Source organism: Lissotriton vulgaris, chromosome 1_1 (genome assembly GCF_964263255.1).
Source record: "Lissotriton vulgaris chromosome 1_1, aLisVul1.2, whole genome shotgun sequence".
Lineage (NCBI taxonomy): Eukaryota > Metazoa > Chordata > Amphibia > Caudata > Salamandridae > Lissotriton > Lissotriton vulgaris.
In genome coordinates, this window is record NC_141685.1 from 263454138 (window position 1) to 263472063 (window position 17926).

At 42.9% G+C, this 17926-nt stretch overlaps 2 protein-coding genes across 7 annotated transcripts in view; one reads left to right on the forward strand and one right to left on the reverse strand.

Annotated features, from left to right (window-relative positions):
• Positions 1-6260, reverse strand: part of LOC147746880 (target of EGR1 protein 1-like) — a 71043-nt gene extending 64783 nt beyond the window's left edge. Inside the window, exon 1 of one of the 3 annotated variants that reach the window (XM_086952283.1) lies at positions 6132-6260. The gene's annotated coding sequence lies outside the window, so the exon portion shown is untranslated. The remainder of the gene's footprint in view (positions 1-6131) is intronic. The other 2 variants (XM_086952284.1, XM_086952285.1) reach the window with 2 other exon arrangements.
• MUTYH (mutY DNA glycosylase) overlaps positions 6251-17926 on the forward strand; it is a 191197-nt gene continuing 179521 nt past the window's right edge. The window contains exon 1 of one of the 4 annotated variants that reach the window (XM_086952290.1): positions 6251-6998. The gene's annotated coding sequence lies outside the window, so the exon portion shown is untranslated. The remainder of the gene's footprint in view (positions 6999-17926) is intronic. The other 3 variants (XM_086952291.1, XM_086952289.1, XM_086952288.1) reach the window with 3 other exon arrangements.

A 17926-nucleotide genomic window follows, 5' to 3' on the forward strand; every position in this document is an offset into this window, starting at 1 on the left:
GCCAAAATTTCAGTAGCACCATGTCCAAGTAAGATTTTTCTTCTCCAAAAGTGATGAAGTCCCATTCTGCATTGGGATTTATAAACTGTTTGACTTCCACTTGTCCCTTTCCATCTGTATCCGATCAGAGTTTCATTGATGTCAGCCTTAAATCACACATAGGTCATGATCTCTGGCTTCTATCATGGGCCCTTTGTGATTTTTCATTTACATATGTTAAAAATGATATCTCCAAACATCCTTATTACATTTGTTGTCGGTCTTATTTTACCCATAAAATGTTTCTCATTATTTAGAAATTGGTTGTGGAATGTTGCTTGGACTTTTTCTGCCGAATATGCACTACATAATAACTAGATTATACATTGCAGTTGATTTAAGCCTGACTACTTTGTGTCCTAGTAATAGTTACATAACACAGGTTTATTTTTAGTGTGTGCGACATCTGGCAAGCACTGGCCTTATACTTTGAGTTAAACACTTGTCAATAGCACATAATAATCCACTTTCCTACAAGCATCATGTAAACTACCCAGCATATACAAATGACACGCACTCATTTGTGGCTTAACAACAAACTGGGGTGTTTATCAGCAAGGAACAGCGCCGAACACCACAAAGCATGCTTAGCGCTTTGTCATTCATAGCCGTCTATCTCTGGTATTTATCGCCCTGGTAGCGTGTTATCAACAACGTGTTGCTCCAGGGCAATAAAAATTCCAGAGATAGGGGGGAAAAATCGATGTTTTGCACGGGAACATCGCTGGTTTTCCAGTGATGTTCACACTAAAAGGGCGATAACCTTTCTGATACCACCCTGTGGTCGTAGCAGCATAATCCACCCTCTATGTTAGGGATGGGTAAGTCAGGATTTTAGCAGACGTTAGTTTTTGGAGGAGAAAACTGCTGTTTTCTCCAAAAACTAACATCTGCTAAAATGCTAGGACATCCTTCTCAGAGATGCAAAGGTAGGCATAGTGCAAATGGGGGCTAACATGCATGTTAGCACCCTCTTGTTGATAGGGCGATGGTTTTAGCTCCACTTTTCTGGCTTTTAAAGCCAAAAAAGCCGAGATAAAGCCCTTACTGATATGCCCCTAAATAACATCACTACCGCCAGGTTGTGGTTGGAACACATACTCCAATGTATGAAGAAAAGCTTCCTCTGTATGAAAAGAACGAAGACAGATCGCAGTAATGGGCGGAAGTGACACTGTCATTATCTGGCGGGCTCCTACATTTTAAGCTCCCCTGTTCCAGCACAGAGTTATAGATGTGTTCATTCCACAAGTCAGTCAATGCAGTGATAAAACACTCCAATTACTCCTTAGAAATAACCAGGAAGAACGACCTCCCCATAATTCTCATCACACGGCCACAAAACCAAGCAGCCAGAGTGCACCTTAATCCTTGTAAACAGGACCACGTTTAGTTAATTCTGAAATACTATACTGGCTACCAGTCGATCGGTACCAGGATCCAATTGAAGTTTATTTGCACGGTCCACTAAGTTATCTGGAAATTAGCTCCACGCTACACCTCAAGTACAAAACATCCACTCACTGGCTGCTAATTTAATACATCAACATTCGTTCAGACACATGAAACACAAGTGGTACGAAATCTAAAGGCTCTTGTTCAGTTAAGACTTGGGTGCACTGCCTGTTTATACACACAGCGGTTTCAAAATGATCTAATTACAGGTGCAGATCGGCGAGTGGACAAACCTTAAACCACTCGGACTAAGTAGACAAACTTGTCACTTAACTAACTGAAAAGGGGGGTTGCCGATGCACTCAAACAGAGTGATTAGATTGTTAGGTAACAATACAACAAATTTTAACAACATAAATGGCAGGCGTAATCAACAGAACTCCGATGAGGGGTAACTTGTGGAGTCTTTATTGCAGTATACAGCCAGCCGACACGTGTTTCATCGCACTCGCAATTCCTCAGGGCTGAAACAAACAAATGGTTGACAATAGAACATGTGTCTTGCATGGATATAGTTACAACAAGACCTTGGTTTGTGGCCTGAACATGCTTATTCTTAGCTTCTACTGCAGGACATGTACCCTAATTCACCTTTGTAACGTATCAGTGCCACCACAACATATCCGTGTCGGGAGTGTGCTGAATGCCGATATTATCAGTCGACGTGTAGGTGACTAGTGAGTTTATGCTGACACGTTCTTTGAGATAAGAGATATATATCATCATGATAGTCGCAACGGAAAAAGTGTTCTGTCCGTGTACGACTCATTCATACCACATGCTTAGTGACTTGTGTTTGATACTGTGACTCAATGCACAGAAAGGGCACATACCTAGATGGCTGTGTCAAAGTCAGAAGGTCTGTATATTCAACATAAGAAATAGAAGGAACAAAAAGGGAAAAACCTCATCACTAAAGATCGTGATTACAAGTCATCAGGCAAGAAGCATACAAATAGTGAGACTGTCAAATAAAATAAAGGAAGCTCACCGCTCAGCTGGTGATAATTCCGACCCAGCAGGGCCCTTGACCGAAAATACTCGGTATGAGTATGTATGCTGACAAGTAGGGTTCGCAATTCTGTAACCAGACCAATTATACTGAGTTACAAAACGATTATTCATATTACAAAGATTAGAACTAAAATCAACGGTTATCCAAATTCAGGATTGCATTTCATGTCTCATGTCAGAAATGCGAGAATCAAACAAGCGAACATCGTAACAGACTTGTCCAATTTGTCACGTTGGGATCTGGTATATCCTTCACACTAAGTTTTTAAGAATTTGATAAGGGACTTACATGTTAGTACTGTAGTCGTTTCTTTAAGGCTCGGAGGTCTCCGTATTTGATAGCTCCAATGTTGTGGGAAACATCGAACAGGGTACTGTTCTGAAAAGATTAGGGGCCCCGGTAAGAGTGTTGTACAATTAAAATGTATATGACAGGATCGTAGCTGAGATATGAAAGTCTCTCTAGCTTACCTGTTGATCGGTTCGATCTTCGTTAAGATGCCGTGTATGGCTCTAAAAACGACGGGATACCCCAGGCTGAAATGACACCAAGTTTACATGGGGTCAATTACCTCGTGTGATTCTACAAGACCAGTTCCTTAGTAAGGAAAGTCAAACACGGTATCGGTCCTATCTTAATTTCTTACCTGTGTGCAGCTCTGGAGCGACGTGTAGCGCTTTCTGACCTCCGAGCTGTGTTCCTGTTTGGACACGTGACCGGATCTCTCAAGACCTTATATACGTCACTATACTGCGCGTTCGATCGACTAGACCGTATGATTATGTTTTGGTCGAGTCCATATTGGGTTCTCAGTTGAGCCCAGATATTCTCATTGTAAAGCGATAGTACGGGGAAGTTATTCATTCAGAGATTTGTATTCTGATTTTCGAGTTCTGGAGAGGTTTGTGGATCATGTTACGATGTCTTAAACCGAAAAGACGATCTCGGTCAGCCTCCAGAATAACTGGGTTGTGAACACCGTGAATAGAAGTGGTAGTTTCCCGGTGCATCTCCCAGTCATACGTGAATAAAATTGTATCCAACATACAAATTTAAATTACAGTCATAGTTGAAATTCACATATATAACATCACTTAATTGTTCTCAGAAGTATATGTTTGGGTGTTAAAAACTAAAATATTATAGTAGAGTGCAGGAGAGTTATCATAGCATGAAGGATATCACTTTAACATGTGCAATGTAACTCTTTAACAAACACAGATCTGCATGCAGTGTGGATATCTTACAGCATTTCAATTTAAATTAACATGTTTGGCTTCTCAATCTCCCAGGAAATATTGCATCTCCTGGTCGTAGTGGAGTCCCTGTTCTACAGACTTCAGACGCATGATCCAAGTTGCCTCTGTGCGTCTCAGTTTCAGTTCACGGTTGTCACCTCTGACGTCCTGATGGACTGTTTCAATGCCATAGAATCTGACTATTTTGTTGGTCTTATCCTTCTGGCAAGAGGCTACGTGTAAGGCTACTGGGTATTTAGGATCACCATTTAGAATTGCCCTTATGTGTTCCATCATTCTCTCTTTGAGTTGTCTGATGGTGCTTCCCACATAGAACTTTCCACATTCACATTCTATAATGTAAATCACAAATTTGGTAGTGCAATTGATATTGTTCTTACTGACGTAGGAAACACCATCTGGACCCTTGAATTGTGTCGTACCAGGTTTGGCCCATTTGCACATGCTGCAGAACCCGCATTTGTAAAAGCCCTGGCTATGTTGTGTCATCCACGTGGTGCGTGTTGTGTCCCGAGGCACGGTAGGACTCAATTTGTTCCTAAGCGTATTGCCTCGTCTGAAAGAAATTTGAGGTCTATCTGCAATGTGATTAGTTAGAGCCCTCTCTGATTTCAATAGACCCCAATGCTTGGTGAGACTCTTCAGTAAAACATCAGGATATGAGTTAAAGTCAGTCACCATTCTGATTAGTTCATTACCAGAGACAGTGGGTTTGTGTGTGGTGGTGAGAGTGTGGGATCTCTTAACCTTTCTGACTCTATTTTCGGCTCTTGATTGTTTTAGTTGAATAGCCCCTTGTGTAAAATCTCTCCTTCATGCTTTTCAAACATTTCCCGAACTCACAGTCCTCACTACAGTTCCTTCTCGCCCTAAGGAATTCGCCATAAGGTATGGCGTTTATTTGATGTGGGGGATGCGAGCTCGAGGCATGCAAGACAGCATTGCATGCTGTGGATTTCCTGAAAAGTCTACTATGTAGACAGTTAGATGCTATGTAAAACTCAATGTCCAGAAATTCAATACTCGTCCTGCTCCAATTCATAGTGAATCGGATCGCCCAAGTATTCTCATTTAAATGTCTGAAAAGGTCATTCAAAAGCTCCTCCGAGCCGGACCAAATTAGGATGCAGTCATCAATATATCGACCCCAGAATATAATAGAGTCGACATATTGAGCACCCCTCTTGCCCCAGATTAGATCGGATTCCAAGGCGCCCATGAATAGGTTAGCAAACGAGGGTGATATCTTTGAGCCCATGGCCACTCCCTTCTTCTGGCGGTACCAGTTTTTATCAAACATAAAGAAGTTGTTTTTTAGCACCAGTTCGGTCATTGTGGACAACATCAGAGTATGTTGCCAAAGTGTAGCTGATCTGTTGTAGAGAAATGTATTAATTGCCTGCATCCCTAGATCTATGTTGATGCTGGTGTATAACGAAACCACATCTAACGTGACAAGCAGGGATCCCTCTTGCCACTGGATGTCAGCCCTGAGGAATCGCGAGTGCGATGAAACACGTGTCGGCTGGCTGTATACTGCAATAAAGACTCCACGAGTTACCCTTCATCGGAGTTCTGTTGATTACTTCTGCCATTTATGTTGTTAAAATGTGTTGTATTGTTACCTAACAATCTGAAACACAAGTGGTGATCTTGGCGGTCAATGTCCTTGAGATCTGAACATGGTCTCATGAATTTCAGAAAACCCCTTAAGACAGACGTATTAGTCCACTATACTTACTAAAAAAACGTTCAATACTGCTTTTTTGTGGAAATTGTTTATTTACTATTCTTTCGTCCGGAGGTAGCGAATATATTAGATGGAACACAATATAGAAACACCTAAATAAATGGGAAGCCTGGTTGAGGAGGTTTAATGTTTGCATTGAACCAAATTCCATCAAACCGGCAGTGTGTGAAGTCAAGACTACAAAAAACATATTTTGCAAACACATATTCCAAAACCTAAATCACCGATGCCGGGAACTAATGTTGAAGAGTCAATCTACATCGAACGCCACTATAAAACACTAGCCTGCAACTAAACTTTAACTGTTGACTGCACTTGCCACAGATCGAGCAGGGCTTCGAAGAGTGAGACTGTGGCGAGCGGGCCCTGGCCTCCGCACCGGCCTGTGTAGCAAGAGCTCTAGCCGACTATACTTTGAGGCTTCAATACCAGTGCATCACCCTGGATTCATGGGAAGCACACCTCTACTCTTTGGGTAGAAGAGAGGGGAGGCGTGAAGCTGACCGGCTTCAAAGACGGATTATGGAGAACATTAACAGGTGTCTCTCTCACACAATACCGCGAGCAGCAGATAAGCGTGACAGAAAGATGTCGCTCGGAATAGTGCACTCACCTCTCTATTTCACGCACCTGGCCCCGCTCCAGTCTGGCCCAGCAGAAGCTTATGTCGCCGCGTCGCGGACTGATGACGCACGCGCACTCATTGAAAGCAAGGCCAGCCCCCTCTTGAATAGTAAACGAAACAAGCACAGCCCGTCGAAGTTCGCGGAAAGAGTTCACGAGGGAAAAAAAGACTTTATTTATGGTGGTGGCCATTTTGAAAGGGTTCTGAGGATCTTTAAAATCATTTATTGTGATCTTGATCCCAAGCGAAGCGACCAACGATCTGGATTCTAATGAACTGTCTCGCCATAGAGAGTTAGATTTTTATTTAGTTTTTCATATCTCTGCCACTCACTCAAACTTTGCGGATTTTATCCACTGCCAAATAAATGCTCACATGCTTGCAGATGTTCGCAGATATCGCCATGTTAAGGTCAGGTTAGTAGTGTTGGCTCCTAATAAAATGCTCTGCTCAACATCTGCCCAATGAGCCAAACGCCTGGCTCTAAGATGGCCCCCTCGGGGGTTCATTAGCCCTGCTCTTGCATAACTGATTGTAATGGTCCGAGTCCCTTGGCTCCATGTGTAAATTTACTCCAATAATCCTGTAACTTTAACTCCAAAACAACTATTTAGATGCAGTGCATTTATGATAAACTATTAAAGTAAGCTGTGGATTAAATTAAATATTGTTCGATATCGAACGAAATCCATTAACAAAATATTAGTCAAGTATCTTGAATAGAAAGTTGGGATTTTAAACAAGGATTACATATATTTCAAAATTGCATTCATTTATACGGTCCACCTTTCAACGGAAGCGTTCGCTGCATGCCCTGAAGAGACCCAGTTTCAGCTCTTGGTGTTGTACATGCAGGTAAGGCTATATTAATGTGTGTTTTATGTCGTGGACACGTTTGTCCCAAACGTGAGCGAACGAAATAATTCTAGGGTGAGGGCACGTGGGCTCCTCGTCTATTGCGGTGAGCTTGTGCGTGAGAGAGAATTAAGATTTTTTGCACAAGCACATTTCCCACAACTTCTTTGCAAATTATGGAGCAACCATCTGACCACTGCGACACAGTATCAATCATTCCAATCCTCCCAATTGTCACTCGCCGCCCTCCTTTGCTGGTTATTTTGTAATACAAAGCAGTTTCGAAAAAGAGCATTGACAGTTGGTCCAAAATGTTTTTATTTTCTGATGAATGCCTAGAGGAACCACTAGATCGGTAGTCACAGGGCACTCAAATATCAGTAAGTTGACTGATAGTCAGTGGCATGTGTGGTATTCCATGACCTGATGTCATCTGGAACTTTCCTATGTCACTCAGTAGAGTGTTAGTAACTTAGAATGTTTTCCCTTGATATCTTACTGTTATTACTGGACTCATGATGAAGACATTTCTTGCCACCTGTGGTTGTTAAGCTGTTCTTCCTATGAATAAATCTACTTGGACCATCTTCCTGTGTAGACTGCTTTACTACAGCATGGCTTATGTATTGTGTGGTGAATACATTACATTGATAAGTCACTTGACAGCTACATCTTTCAGCTCTTGGGAAGCTTTTTAACTGGTTTTTACCTTCTTACAGACATTGGCTGACTCCATAAACCGCTTTGCACCTAGTCAGTTTGCCTCCAGCTCTTCAATGCTCATGCAAAGAAGCACCCTCAAAGAATGGAGTCTGTTTCCAATCACACAGTTAAGCATGCACCTTGATCTTTTGTCTTTCAATAGCCTTGACCCATCAGATTACGCATCAAAGGGCCCGTCCTATATCGCTGTCTCAGATGCGTAAACCTGACCGCCCTGGACAGCAGAAGCTGCATCCAGAGTCCATTCACCCAACTACTAATAAACCATGATGCATTCGTCTACAAGTTGATTTGTCAGTGAGTCAGGCACACCACTGTGGCTTACACAGCTCAGTTAGTAGAGATCAGCTTTTGTGACAATTGTCTCCAATGCTGTAAAATGCACACAATTTACTACATTTGCTTTAGTCTAACCACTGATGAGTAACATTTGGCAGAGATTTGAATTAATGCCGATTGCAGGATGATTAGAACTTTTTTCTCAGTGCTCTATCAGCAATCTTAGTGGAAAGTGAAGAGAGCAAGGCCTAAGCTCACTTGTCCATAGCAAGAGTTTCCAGTCGCATGTGCTGTGATCAGTGTGTTCTATATTGAGTTTGAACCATTTTCTACCCATCCAATTCGTAACATCCAGTAAACATTTCTGCAGAGCAAGAGAATGTCAAAAGAGCTTCTGAACTGGTATAGCAGTTGCCTGTTGATCACGTATGTACAAAAACTGGAGGTTAGATGAAGTTTGCTAGAGGAGTAACTTATAGGTGACTAAGATTTGTTATATGTTAGAAATGGAAGCGATAAAAGACTTTACATGACTGTGAGTGTATACTTTTAAAAGAAGAGAAACTTTTTTTTAAACATCCTTTATTGAAACACCTCGTCAGGGTAAAGTAGGATCATTCGATACATAAAGTATTTTGTTTTTGTTGTTTCCATCATATACTCAATACATACATGACCTTGATAACTTCTCGTTACAAATATAATTAGTAAATCGTCCGCCCGTGTGGTATGGGAGACATGGTCACATAAGCAGTCAAGAACATTACATTGAGTTTTGTAATATCAAGCAAAAGAAGAGAACCATGACCACAAATAGCCACGTAGCCCAATCTCCTTTGGATGTTCATCATCATCAAACTGTGATCGAACAATAGCAAGGCATCAATTCTTCCAGATCAGCAGCTAGGCGGATATTGTCACCACAGTAAAGCTCGGGCTGTGTAGTATTAAGGATTTTGACATTTTCCACATAGGAACATAGCTAAGTTGCCATATGATTTCACTGAAATTTAACAGTTTCAGGAAGAGGTGTGATGGTCTATAGATTAACTGTAAAGTAGGATCAAATCCTTCTTTCTTGTTTAAGGGTTCCACCACTCTCTCTTTTAGTTAGTTTGACACCACTCCCAGAGAAAGCAAACTAGTATGCACTTTATCTACCATATTTGAACTTTTGTTCTGTACTTTGTATAAAAAGGGAATGCAATTTGCAGTTTTAGTAACACAGGACACCTAATAAACATCTACAAAGCCCATGACAATCATTTTTCAACTTCACACAATTGGTATCTATCTTTTTCTATTAAGTACCTTTTTAGGTCTCACCTGAGACATCGCATGCGCTGACCTCTGGCGAGACATTTAGTAACTAGGTTTTCAAAATGCTACCCAAAGGCTTTTGCCTGCCTCCAGCGTGCGGTTATGCGCGCGTGGACGTGCACATTCCAGCTGGCTTTCTGTAATGGCTCATTAAGCCTTACAGCGCGTGAATCCCCTCCCCTACCTCTCCCTTCTCCCACTCCCTCCTCGTCGGCTTCTCTTATCACAAGCTTCCTGCCTCGCGCGGCCAATGCTTGTTGGATCCATTTCATAGGGAAGCAACTAAATGAAAGAAGGAAAGAGAGGTGGGCTACTCGCACGCACCACTCGCAGGCTTATTTTCTTTCTATTGCTTATGTGGTAAAATTAAATTACCTATACTTAATTCATGCGGTAAAGTTCAATAAGAATAACTCAGAAAAATAAGAGGCAAAATCCGTGATAATTGAGGTTTTCAAAAGGGGTTTTATTCCTTAAAAAGGAATGGGTATTTGGTTCGAACCAAAGGTGGCATACCATTCCGTCACCACGTAGGTTCGGGAAGGGACTGACAGACAATATTTTATTGGCAATCATTCATATATATAGTCAATGCATTACAGTAAAGGCATATACAGAAGGCGTAACAGCTGAGAGGAGAGATAAGAATACACATACGTAATGGATAGGCGTTACATTAGGCGTGCATGAAGGCGTGAACTAGAAACGTCGTTAGAAACGTCATTGACATGATGTCACAAGTGGGTGGATCCATAGGAGAATCCTGCAGTGTCAGCAGAAATACATGGCAGAGATGCGCGCGCAGGCAGCATGACGTGTGATTGACGTGTAACTGGAGGGTGAAGGGGACTTGACATTTAGCCCTACATGTGGAGACAGAAGTCTGGGATGTCAGATCAACCTAATCCCAAATCGTATCTAATATCTAGTGTTTAAGGAACTGTATTATCTGGAAGGAAAGGTCTCTCGGGCAGAGGCTATTCTATACTAACTGTGAGTGCGTGTATAAGTGTCTACGTGTCTGCATGAGATGCGAGGGGGCATGGGCCTACCATGGTAACAGGAGCTATGAATTACTTGCACGGAGACAGTGAGGCCGGGCCCTTTGCTCTGCAGCTGGAAGGATGTTTACTTGAACTACTAGACAGGAATGTATTTTTCGAGGAGCGGAGCAGATAATTCGAAGGCTGAATACAGTCTTGGCAGGCAACAGGCTGAGCCAAGCGCCGTTAGCCGCGCAGGGAGTAAGGCAGAGGTCACGGGTACAGATGCAGGCCCGGGCTGAGGCATTCAGAGTCAGAAGGCAGGAAAAGGCTCGATGGCAGAATTCAGGGCCTACTTCGCCAGGGCTGAAAAACGTGTAAAGTACACCACATAAAGACGTTGGCAAGGCATACTTAGGAACGGAATATTCGACCCATTCATGGTGGATCTGAAAGAGGACATGTTAACGTTGGACGCAAATGTATTTGCGTCTTCATAGCTGGAAGTGGAGGGAACATACATGTACTTGTAGCGCGTACACGGAGTCGTTGGGGTCTAAGATAGGGGACACAATTGATCATAAAATTTATATTTCCTCATTCCCTCCTTGTCCCCTACGGACCCTTCATGATATATCGATCCTCATGAATCTATCAATCTGTTCACGTAACATCATTTGCTCTTCTTTCTTCTTCTCGCGTTTTGAATGGGAACCTGAATGAGGAATACATGATGTGGCGCACAAGCCGCAAATCGCTGGCCCACATTGCAGACATAGGCAACAACTGAATACTATGAGAAGGCCAATACCTAGGAAGGATAGAATCTTCCATCCCCAAGCGGTCAACGTAGTCCAGAACCAACCGGACCAAGTCCAGGTGCCTGGATTCTGATGTATCAAACTTGCAATCTTATGAAGACGTGTTATAGCTTTATATACTGTTGGCGCGTTTTCTGGAATGAAAACACAGCAGCTCGACCCGATGCCCTTACAGGCTCCGCCCCTATCTGCTAGAATGACGTCAATGACAAGACGATTTTGAAGAACAACAACCCGCATAGCAGACTGCTCCTCTGTTAAGTTGCCTAGAGCGGAAGTAGTTTCATTCACTACTGCTTCGAGTGTTCTAGTTAATTTGCGTATCAGTTTACTATTAAAGACAGCACCTAAGTAGGGAAAGAAACCTTTATTGAAGTCTGTGTATTGCTCCCATGCCGTTTCAGTGTAATCGACAATCGGGAGATCTCTTCGAAGTCTATTGTTTACTAGATTGGTATTTCTGTGATAATCAGGAGGGGCTAGGAAAACAGGTGGCAGAAGGAATGCAATGTAACAGGTACCATCCCAATCTAAAGGTAAACGTATGTATGCGGTATGACCACAAACGAAATAGGAGTGACGAGTAGCTCTGAATGTAGACTTGCCTTGATCATTGAATTCGACTATGGTAGTACATTTACTATGACCTAAGTGTACTGAACCATTCTTTCTGATACATAATTCACCTGTGACTGGTAATACTGACATAGCAGGTAATACTGGTGCAGCTTCGGATTCGACAGTCAGAATCATGAGGTTAATTGTATAGTTACCTAATCCATATACTTCATTTTCTAGATCAGTTCCTGTCCTTGTGGGAAGTCCCTTCTTGTTAGGGTAACAGGCTTTAAGCAAAACTAAGTTCAGGTTTCCCCAAACCCAATTTCCCTCATAAACCACAGTATCAGAATCTAAAGAATTAATCATTCTAAACCACGCACCACATGAACCATTGTGTGTGAACGGGTACGGAAAGAGGGGCAGAACTCCCTTGTATTTCTGGTAGGGAGGGAGTCGGCCACATATCCAACAATTTGTAGCGTTATTGGTCAGGTGGGAGTGATGTAACATACTAATGAATGTGTTGTTGCGCAGCGCAAGTCTGTAAGACAATTCATGCGGAGGTAATTCGCTAAAAGAATGTTCGGCAGTGACGTTGAAAGCAGATTGTGCACGCTTGAAAATAGGGTAATATATATGCAGTAATATACTGGCAGCAATAATCAGAAGACTGAGGAAAAACATAATCAATAATGTCACTATACAGTGACTACGAAGTGATTTACAATATGCACGTTTCTTGAGTTGTCTCTGTCTATCTCTCTCTCTATCTCGGTCTAGGGGATACATGTCAGAAACTAATTTAACCGGTTCACCTAGGGGAGGACTTAAACAATTAAACTGTCTGACTTGCTAGACCGTAATTTTAGTCTATATTCTTCGGAGGCGGTTTTCTCAACCAGGGGGAGTTTTGAATCAGTCTGTGGAGGAGGGCAGGGCTTAGAGTCCAAGTCCGAAGGGAGTCCGTGAAACTTCTTAACGTGGCTCGAGTGCAGCCACCCTTTTCTGCCCTCCACCTTAACGGCGGTCCTCATCGTCAGAAGAACCAATTTCGGGGTTTGCCAGCGGGGTTCCAGTGGACTTCTCCGGTCGAAGTTACGAACGAAGACAAAGTCGCCAGGGACCACTTCATGGGGCTTCACCTCGGTGTTGTCGGGAAAGGCTGCAGCTACCTGTGAACGACAAGATTGTAGTGCAGACATCAAGCAGGCAAGGTAATCTGTCAGCATAATACAGTCAACATCTGTGATTTTACGAGGTATAGGCGTCCCCCACTTATTTGGTGGCCTACCAAAGACCACCTCATACGGGGATAGCCCGGTTCGAGAATGTGCTACCATCCTCATATAGAAAAGGGCAACTGGCAAAGCTACTATCCAGTCAACGCCTTTCTCTCTGCATATTTTTGAAAGTCGGATTTTCAGAGTCTGATTATGACGCTCCACGAGACCTGCTGCCTCGGGATGCCGGACACAGTGGAATTTCCACCGATAGCCTAACAGGAGTGTAATATGTTTCACAAGCTCGGATGAGAATGGCTGACCGTTATCTGAGTATACGATACGGGGCAAACCGTACCGTGGGAAGAATTCGCGAACCAGCTGCTTGGCAGTGGTCGGAGCAGTGTAATCTGGGACTGGATATGCTTCTGTCCATCGGGAAAGTGCACATACGACTACGAGAACATACTTGAAACCTCGACAACGTTCCATCTGGATATAATCCATCTGGAGGACTTCAAAAGGGTGATCGGGAGGCTGAAATCCACCTTGCTCTACGGGAATGCGTTTTACCTGGATTGAACTGACAACAAATCATGCAAGTACGCACTTTTTGTTTGGCTGCTGCTCGTAAGTTTTTATTGAACCATATGTGTTGAATACTGTCTAGCATGGCCTTTTCTCCTAGGTGTGCTGGACTATGTACTGTGTTAATGATGACTTGAACCATGGAGTCGGGGAGAAACCATGTAGATTTTCCCTTTGTCATCCATCCTTGATCTGTTTGGATCCCTCCTAGTTCAGTCCACTTCTTGATTTCGTCTGGTGTGGCATGTGTCTGTATGTCAATTACATCATGTGCGGGATCCCTGACTGTCATGCAATGTGTCACTGTCGGAACTATTGTCTTTGTCACGTTTGTTACATGAGTTCGATTTTGAGCAGTTTGCTTAGCTGTTCGGTCTGCCAGGTCGTTACCCTGGGAGATAGTATCGGTGACTTTTGTATGTGCCTTACACTTCATAATAGATATCGCAGTAGGTAGATGTATTGCATCTAACAGAGCTTGAATGAGGGGACCGTGTTGGATGTTGGCACCGTGAGAAGTTAAGTAACCTCTCTCTCGCCAAAGGACTCCAAAGTCGTGAACGACTCCGAATGCATAACGTGAATCAGTGTATATGTTAACTTTTTTATTTTTGGCTTGAATACAGGCTTGTGTCAGAGCGATGAGCTCTGCTGCTTGAGCTGACAGGGTGTCGATACAATTGGTCTCAATAACTTCGGTGTCTGTCGTGACTGCGTAGGCTGCCACTAATTCACCTGTACTTGTTCTCATGCATGAACCATCCACATAAAGTGTCAGGTCTGGATCTGGTAATGGAACGTCTGTCAAGTCTTGTCTGGGTTTCGTCGTAATAGTAATGACTTCAATACAATCATGTGCCAATGGGTCTACACCACTTAATGGCAAAAGTGTGGCAGGATTTAATGTACTACAGCGTCTGATTTCTATGTGTGGTTGAAACAATGTCAATTCATAACCTGTCAGTCTTGCTATGGTCAAGTGTTGGGTCTGTGTACGATTTAAAAGAACTTCCACGGAATGTGGAACTTGTACTGTCAATTGGTGTCCTAGTACTATGGAATCACTTTGTCTGATTGCTAAAGCTGTCGCTGCAACTGATTTCAAGCACGCAGGCAGAGCCTGGGCTACTGGATCTAATGTGCTAGAAAAGTAAGCACACGGTTTGTGTGAACCTGCTTGTTCCTGAGTGAGTACTGACAAGGCAGTACCTTCACGTTCTGTGACAAAAAGTGTAAAAGGCTTACTATAACATGGTGTTGCTAAAACAGGTGCTTGACATAAGGCTTTCTTTAAGTCCTCAAAAGCTTGTGTATGTTCCTGGGTCCATGGGAGGACAGTCGATGTCGCTGCCTCCTGAGTTGTCAACTGAATGAGTGGTTTTGCTAGAAATGCATGTTGGGGAATCCATTGTCTGCAGTACGAAGTGAGGCCTATAAAAGCCCGCACCTCCTTTTGTGTCTTTGGTGGTGACATGTTTACAATTAGCTGGATGCGATCAGGAGTGAGCTGTCTCCCCACTTTGGACAGCAAGTGACCCAGGTACACAACTTGCTGAACACAGAATTGCAGCTTCGAAGGGGATACCTTGTGCCCCTTGTCAGCCAGAAAATTTAAAACCGTCAGCGATGCTTTTTCACATTCGGGTTCGCTTCGGGCGGTGATCAGCAGATCATCGACATACTGAAGCAGAGCAGTGTTAACAGGCATGTGGATACCGTCAAGTTGTCTTTTCAGTGCTTGGCTATAGATGCTGGGGCTTTCTGTGAATCCTTGAGGTGCGCGTGCAAATTTGAAACTTCGTCCATTTAAACTGAATCCGAACAAGTATTGGCTTTCCGGATCGATTGGGACGCTAAAGAAGGCGTTCTTAAGGTCAATTACAGTAAAGAACGTCGCTTCTGAATCAATGGCTGTCAGTAATGAAGAGATATCTGGAACCACAGGATACTGTGGTACAATACATTTATTCAATTCGCGCAGATCAATAACTAATCGATAAACAGGTGGTGCTTTTGGATCGGTACGTTTAAGAACTGGAATGATAGGAGAATTACATACATTGGAGTCTGTTTCCACAACCACTCCTTGTGCAATGAGCTCGTCAATGATTTTCAGTAAAGCCACTACAGCATCTGGGGGTAACTTGTATTGTCGAATTCGTGGTAATACCACTCCTGCTTTGAGTGTGACTCGATATGGTGTAATGTGCATACAACCTACATCAGTGGGGCCTTGCGCCCACAAATGTGCAGGGACATTCTGTAACCGGTGATCCATGTCTCTTAATACATAGTGACCTTTAAAATCTCGCAAGAATAATCGTACTCCTTCCGGAGAACAGCATATTATAGCTCCTAGAGCTTTCAGTGTCTTTATACCTAGTAAGTTTTCTGGGCATGATTTTGTAAGCAATAAATCTGTAGTCCGTGTCAAAGGACTGACTGCAAGAGGAAGAGGTTGTGATACTTCATTAATAATAGGCTTTCCTGAAAATCCAAGGGAAACATTCTGTGAGCCTGAGAGGGGTGCCCCTGGAACCTCGTCGTGACTTACCGTGGTTCTGCTTGCCCCTGTGTCAATTAGAAACTTTCTGTCTTTCCCTAACACTTGACTGTGTACATAAGGGCCCTCTTGATCCACGGGAACCTCAATAAGAGGCAAGCCAACCTCCCTCTCCAGGCTGTTTCATGTGTATCGCTGATAATCGGGGTAGTAATTTTGTGCATACTGGTACATCTGTTGTGTCGTGTTTTGTGTTGCGGTAATGGGCTGTTGCTGTGGTACTGCTACGGTCTGTTGTGAAGCTGGCATAGGCGGAATATGCTGTATATTCTGAGGTACTTGTTGTTGGGCCTGATCTTGTCTAGGTGGACGCGGTCTCTCCTTGGTTTTACCCGTGGAGATATTGTGTTTCAGAACTGCACAATCGTTTATATAATGACCTGGCTGTTTGCAATAGTTACATGTCCCTTTAACAGGAGCCGTTGAATTACTGGGTTGGGTTGCACCCTTTTTGTGACCGTCAGCTGGAACTGACTGGGCAACTAGCATTTTCATTTTTGTGTCTTTCATACGTCTTTGTTCGTGTTCTTGTTCTTCTCTAATTCTATTCTGGTGATACTGTAACATTTGTAACATTTGTGAAGGGGTATTAGCTTGCCAAGTACTCTCGACTTTCAGTACTCTGTTCTTAACCTGGGGCAGGGAATTCTCGACTAATTTCGTTACAAAAAGATGTGGATATGATTCGCTACTTGCTTTCAGGCCGCTGTTAATACCGAAACATTTTTCAAATCGGGTATAAAAATCACTAGTGTCTTCATCGGGTTTCTGTTTGCAGGCTGAGATTGCACCCCAATCTTCCTTTTTCGTACTTAATAAACGTGGCAACACTTGTACTAACAATCCTGGTAACGCTTTAACTTTGTCTCTAAGCCCTAGGCCTGGAACTCGAGTATTTTCTTCGTTTTCTAATGCAGTCCAATCAATCTTTGCATTTCCCACCTCCCATTCTTTTTCTTTGAGTTTCTCGTAAATGCCGGCAGGCAGTAGTACTTTCAATATTTTCATAAGGTCAGGATAAGTGTAATCACCCATGAGTAACATGTCTTTTATTTCACGGTGAAAACCTGCGGGATCTTTGTCATGGCTAGGTACTAGTTTTTTCATTTCCAATAATTCTATTTTAGTTATGGGTGTGTACACAAACACACGTCTAAGCGTATTATCAGCATTCTGAACTGGGTGCACTTCTCGTAACGGATTCTGTCTGTCTATGTAATACATTTTTCTTTCCATGGAGTGTGCTGAATCAGACTGTGGACACAGGAAGGCACTATATCTGTGCCGATGTTCTAGAATTACTTTAATCAGATCGGTACCTAGACCTCTCCATTTATTCATGAGTAGTTCTGCCAATATATCAGGCAGAGGACCTGGATCGGAATGTTGGCTTCTATACAATAGGAGTAGGTGTTGTATCATGTATGTACCAGCTAAACGCTGTTCGCTTGGTGTCATATTCAAAAATGTGTGTGCTAACGCATCATCACTATATTTCTCAGGATTGTCAGCCCATTGTACTGCTGACCTAGCTAATTCTTGTTCATCCATAGAATCGAGTACATGGTACCCCATTCGTTCTCGAAGTCTGTTATCAGTGGCTTGGAATAAGTGTTCAGGAGTTCTCGGATTACACATGGCTTCCTGAAAAATTCTTTTACTTTCTGGACGTACTGGACGCATTGAATTATTATAGGGTCTTCCTTTACCTACATAAGCTATCATTTCTCTAACTGGTAACTGTGATTGTCCTGCTACTTCTTCTGGTTCGTCCTCCTCCCCTGAGGATTCAAGTTTGTCTGAATCTATTTCTGGTACTGGCTGTCTTCTTTCATGCATCTTCATTATTACATTCCTGATCCTTCGGTAC